Raw genomic sequence first — 6214 nt, 5'->3', positions numbered from 1 at the left:
TGCACCATTGGGATTCGGAGATAACCCACGTTGGCATTCATAAAGTTGAGCAACTCGTGGTCGGCAGTTGAGTCTACTAGCCTATAAATTTTTTGTAGAGGGTGGTTATTCGTAAGGCACACCTTATTCAAGTGAGTGAAGTCGACGCTCATGCGCCAAGCTCTATTATGGTAAGGGGACTTTGGAAAAAAGGAGTTTATTCTGTGGAGACTTCCATATTGGAGGGATCTGGAGGTTAGACATTGTCTCGATGTCATGCACATAGAGAAAAATGTATGTGACGCCATTCTGGGGACACTTACGAATATTCCACATAAGACAAAGGACTGCAAAGGAGTGCGATTGTACCTAGAACGTCAGGGGATTCGACCAGAGCTATGGGCTCAAAAGAGGAACACTAAGAGAAGAAAGAAAAAAGAGAAAGTGTCTGGCAAAGGAAAAGGAAAGGGAAAAAAAAAAGGAAATTAAAGAAGGGTCTGCTGCAAGAATTGAAGGAAAAGGAAGAAAAAGCTGATTGATGTTGATACGAACTATTTGCATCCGGCTTCCTACACTCTATCTAGAGCTCAGAAACGGCTTTTTTCCGAGTCTTTGTACAACATTAAGGCTCCATCAGGGTACTCATCGAACATGAAAAGATTTCTTACCTTAGACGGTGAGTTGAAGCTATCGAGTATGAAGTCTCACGATTGTCATGTAATCATGCAAGTATTTTTAGCGATTGCAATTTGGGAATATTGCCGAAACACGTGGGACATACCATACAGAGTTGTGTTCTTTTTTCAATACCATATGTAGCAAAACGACACAACCGTTGAAGCTTGATGCTCTCCAGGCTGGCGTGATAGAGAGACTTTGTGCAAGTTTGAGATGTATTTCCCCACCTGTAATATCACGAAAATTTAAACTTCCTTAAATTATATAATAATAATTAGTGGCTAATTTTTTTCATTTAATAATAAGTTATAATCGAAATTTCATTATTTTATGTCCAAGTAATGGATAATTAGTTTGTTAGAAGATACTCCCTCTATTTTTTTTATCATTCCTACTTTTCTGTGCGCGTCTTCCAATGCATGTTTTAAAACTTAAATATCTTTCATTATATATTAGTAAAAATTATAACGATTGAATATTAATAAAGTACTAATTGAGACGAATCAAACGAGACCCCACATGACTATGTTTTTTCTTATAAATTGAGAACATTTGAGAAGATTCTCTCTATGCATGAATAGTGTCAAGATTCCAAGTGAGAAAGATAAAAAAAAACAGAGGGAGTATATATTTATTATGTACGGCAAGAGTTGCAATTAATAACAAGTTACGGTAAATGATTTCATTAATTAAAGTAAGAAAACAAAATAATAAACAAATTAGGTATTAGAACTACTTCTAATCCAATGATAGAACAAATTAGTGGTATTAGGAAGAGAAAGGAAAAGAAAAAGAGAAAAGAAAAGAAATAAGAAAAAGAAAAGAAATAAGAAAAGAAATAAGGAAAAGAAAAAAAAGAAACTGTTTCAACCCATCTTTATTGTTTTTCCTTCACAAACAAGCCGGCAATGGAGTTGTAATTCAACTCACCATTTATTTCACACAAACAAACTCAACCTCCATTAAAAACCACAATTCAATCTAAACCCATCCAAAAATCTAATATTTATCAAATCAAACCCATCCAAATTTCAGATTTTTTCATGAAATTCAACCTATCCAAATTCACAAAATTTAACCATAACAATGGCTATAAATAGCCATGATTTCTCCACATTATCACCCACCCACAACTCCACTTAAACCCTCGCCGGAAATCCACCAACCATCGCCGGAAAAACGCCACCAAAAACCACCACCAAAGCCTCTTTTTTTTTCGCAACCCACCACCATCTCCCTCCTCTGTTTCGGGTCAACCACCACGCACCACCCCCGCAGTGCCACTGCACTGCAGCGCCTCCGGTGCGTCACCATCACACCTAACCACCCAACGCCACCCACCCGCACTGTATTCTCCCTCGTTCGCCCACGTTCTTTCTCCCGCCAACTCTTTTCTCTCTCGCCCAACTGTCTCTCGTGTTTCCCTCTCTCTCCTCCTTGCGCCGACGAGCCACACAGAACCGCCGGTTTCCACGCCTTCTGCCGCGACGCCTCCCTACTGCCACACGACCCCGTCGCCAACCTCCTTTTTCCTCCCTCCCCTGTTTTCGTGGCTGCTCAGTTGAGCAGGAGGTATGAAGATACCTCTCTTAACTTAGTTTTCATTTCATTCTTTTGTTTAAATGAGTTAAAGCCCAAACATCATGTTACTCCCTCAATTTAATGGGCCAACAAGCTGATTTTCTTTCAATTAAAACTAATCCACAAATTCATCAACTTATTAAGCTTAATGGACTAATTAATTAGTTTACATATTTAATTAGTTATTCTAATCAAGCAATAAGACCTAAACTAATTTAGTTAATTATCATTAATGGTTCACCTTATTTTTGTAATAAAAGACTCACTATATATAATACTTGTGATTCGATAATTAATGAATAGTTAAATAAGGATAATATTTAATAGTGTATTTCATATAACTCAAATATATCAAATAAAGAATAATGAACGTTAAGGATAGATTACTTGTTAGATTTACGCAGGCACTTACATATATTAAATGAATAAAATAGTTATATTACGAGGTCTATAATTATAAATTATTAAGCTGGATTCACGAATCATGGGACTATTGGCTATTGTGTTGATTAAATAACGAATATGTTTAAAGGGGATCTTATGACTAATAAATGATTAAATGATGATGTAGTATGTGATAACCTTAATATTATATTTCATATAATTATAATGTATCAACTAAAGAGTAATAGGAAAAAAGTATAGTTACTTGTTAAATTTGTATATGTTAAGGTAGTAGATAATATATACTTATTAAACTACAAGAACGAAAGAGTTCTATTACGAGTTTATAATTACAAATCATTGAGTATAATCATGAACCATAAGATTAATGACCACTGTTTTAATTTATAAAATGACGAATAATATGTTTAAAGGGACCCTATATGATTCATAGAACGAAGTTTTGAATTAAAGGTTAAAAAAACTATGACGTTTTGAATTTATAAAATACGAAATGATTATAGTAAGACGTCGTCTATAATCACAAATAATACGACTTTCTGTAACCCACCAAAGTCCTAAATATATATATATTTCCTAAAAAGGGGTACATGTTGGAAATGGATCAGTAAACTCAGGATTCCGAATAAAATATTAATAAGTATTTTATTAACCCGTGAATTTATTAGATTAAAAAGGAAGAGATATTACCAGCCTCCCCCGGCTTTCAAGGTTATTAAGCAGGAATCGAGGTAACATCTATTGCTAACACCCACGGTGCCCTTCGAAATGTGTTTATGAAATGATGTTTATAATTATGTTAAGAATTTTATGATGTGATTCTTATATGGATTGTGGGATTAAATTGTTTTCGAATGAATTTCGTAAATGATGATCTTATGACTTATTGACGCTCAAGTATGATTCATGAAAGATCTATGGCTTATGCCAATGAATGTTAAACGAACAAAACATGATAAATAAAAGTGAAAGAGGTTATGGCAGTATAATGTTACGCTTATCTACTTTATGGTCGTGCACGTACCTTCGCACCCGCCGTACACCCGAAAAGGGAGCTGGGCTCTTTGAGGGGTACCACATGATATTTTGGTGCGAGCGGTGTATCCAAAAAGGGAGTGGGGCTCCTTGAGGATCATCGCATGGTGGTGTATCCAAAAAGGGAGCTGGGCTCCTTGAGGATCATCACATGGTGGTGTACCCAAAAAGGGAGCTGGGCTCCTTGAGGGTCATCACATGTCTATACTCGCCAGTTACCATGTTAAAAGATGAAAAGATAATGGGAACTTATGAAGTATCAAGATGTTATTTATAATTGTTTACTTTGCTAATATTTCATTATGAATTTGAAATATGTTTTACTATATCCTCTTCTCGCTGTTTGCAAATAAAATGAATTGAAATGAATTTACGTTGTTAGGGTAGTATGTTACTGAGCTTCGGCTCATGATGTTTTGTTTTCTGTTTTAGGTATGAGCATAGCCATTGCAAGAGCGTTGTTAATAAGGAACGTGTTGAAGGGAAAGTGTGCGATATCTGGTGTTAGAGAAATTATTATTATTATTTGATTCGAGTATTTATGTATAGTTATCAAGGACTATTTAAGGTTTCATTGTATCAGTGGGCCATATCCCACAGGCTTAAATTCCATTTCCGCTGCTAAGTATGAGCAATTGTGTTTTATTAAGGTTATGAATTTTTGGGGCGTTACACCACCTGCTTTCTTCGACATCATGGTCCATTTGGTTGTACATCTAGTTCGAGAGATTAAGCTATGTGGTCCAGTATCCCCCCCAGCAGACTCGTTCTTATTCACTTGCACAATCTCCCCTTCCTTGTACAACCCACCTTAATTTGTTATTTTTAGAAACTAACACTTGTTTTTATATAATCTATGTAGATGGGGCTCAAGCAAAAAGAGGTTAGCGGCGAGTTCACTCCCGAAGCCAACAAAGATGCTCTTTACGAGACTTTGGGGAAGGACCACAATGGATGTTTGAGGGGATTTGGTGGTATTCGTCTCGGTGTGACAAAAGTCTACAGTAAAGATTCTTCTACATGCACAAAATCACGCTCTAATGTTTTCGCACCACATGATATGGAAGTTATGGCACAAGTTCTTCGGAGGAAGCTTACAGAGGAAATTATAGAGAAGGTGACGGAGAAACTCAAGGAAAGTTTCAATGCGGTCCTTTCAGAGTATGGTTTACCGGCGATACGTCAACCTTAACTGGATCGTCCTTTGGAGGACAAAGCTAGCCATCCTAACACACAAAATTAACACCATCTATACTTGAGTTAAAGGTAACTACTATTCTTCTTATAACTTCAAACACTAAGTAATTATATAAATTAACCTCAATTCATATACTTTTGAAGGAAGAAATGCCTTGCCAGCTTTTACTAGATGTAAAAGTTGAGGGTTCGATTGTGGTGGCTGAAGGAAATGCACAACCACGAAGTGAACGTGCAACAGTCTATCATCAGTTTGTGGACAATGATCATTTGGCGGTTAGTATAGTCTCCATCACTCCTGGTTATGAAGACTTTGCTCTCCCATTGCCTAACTCGTCGATGGATATAAATGTCTTGACCGACGCTCGTGGTGGTTATGTTTTGTGGCCATCGGCATGGGCGAGGTTTTCAGACGAGGTAAAATTAAGCAACTAAAGTCTTCATTCACATTGATCTATTTAATTCATATCTATTAAGTATTAACTAAGTAAGTTGAATGTTTTTCCGTTTCAATCAATACGTTTGGAGAGAATAAAGAAGCCCAAGGAAAGCAAGGCGGACTCACCTCCTCTCGTAAAGGCAAAGGAAAAGGAGGGTTCGAGCAAGCCAAAGAAGGCGATTTCGGGTAAAGGAATGCAAGTCTCCAAAGGTTCAAGTCGCCAACAAAATCCTGCTAAAGATACTTGGATTTAGTCATCAACTCTTCAATGTCTCGCTAAGGCATGCTCATGGTTACATGCAAATATGCGTGATATGCTGGATAATACACCTGTGGAGGTTAAGTTGGGTACCAAGGAATTCAACTACCACGAGGAAGCATCGACATGGGTGTCCAAGGATGATGTGAAGGAGTTCCTTTGCGGAGACATGTTGAATGTTTCATTAATTCAAGCATTCATGAGGTATAGCATTTGTACTAATGAAATATATGGACTTTCTTTGCGATATCTAATAATATATCTATGTTATCTATATGGTTGTGCTTTGAATTGAAGATTACTCCAAGAGTCTGTTTGTGGACGCGATCAGTTTGGGTGGTTATGTCCAAATTTCGTCTGAGCTGACCATTGTTTGCAAAACACAGCTGAGGTTAAGGAGTATATTTGGCTATGTCTCCAAACAGCTAAACGTGCACAACACAAGTTCATATTTTCCCCTTGTTTTGAAGAGTATAGTTCTTAACCTTTGTATCCATTTTTAGCACTTAATAATTATGTATAATACAAGTACTCACATGATTGCTTCCTAATTTTTTTTATGATTTTAGTGCCCATTGATCGCTTCTTGTGATTTGTCCTTCAAACAACACAATATATCATTTTGATTCTGCAGCTCAAGA

Source organism: Beta vulgaris, chromosome 4 (genome assembly GCF_026745355.1).
Source record: "Beta vulgaris subsp. vulgaris cultivar EL10 chromosome 4, EL10.2, whole genome shotgun sequence".
NCBI lineage: Eukaryota > Viridiplantae > Streptophyta > Magnoliopsida > Caryophyllales > Amaranthaceae > Beta > Beta vulgaris.
This window is presented reverse-complemented; position numbering follows the sequence as displayed.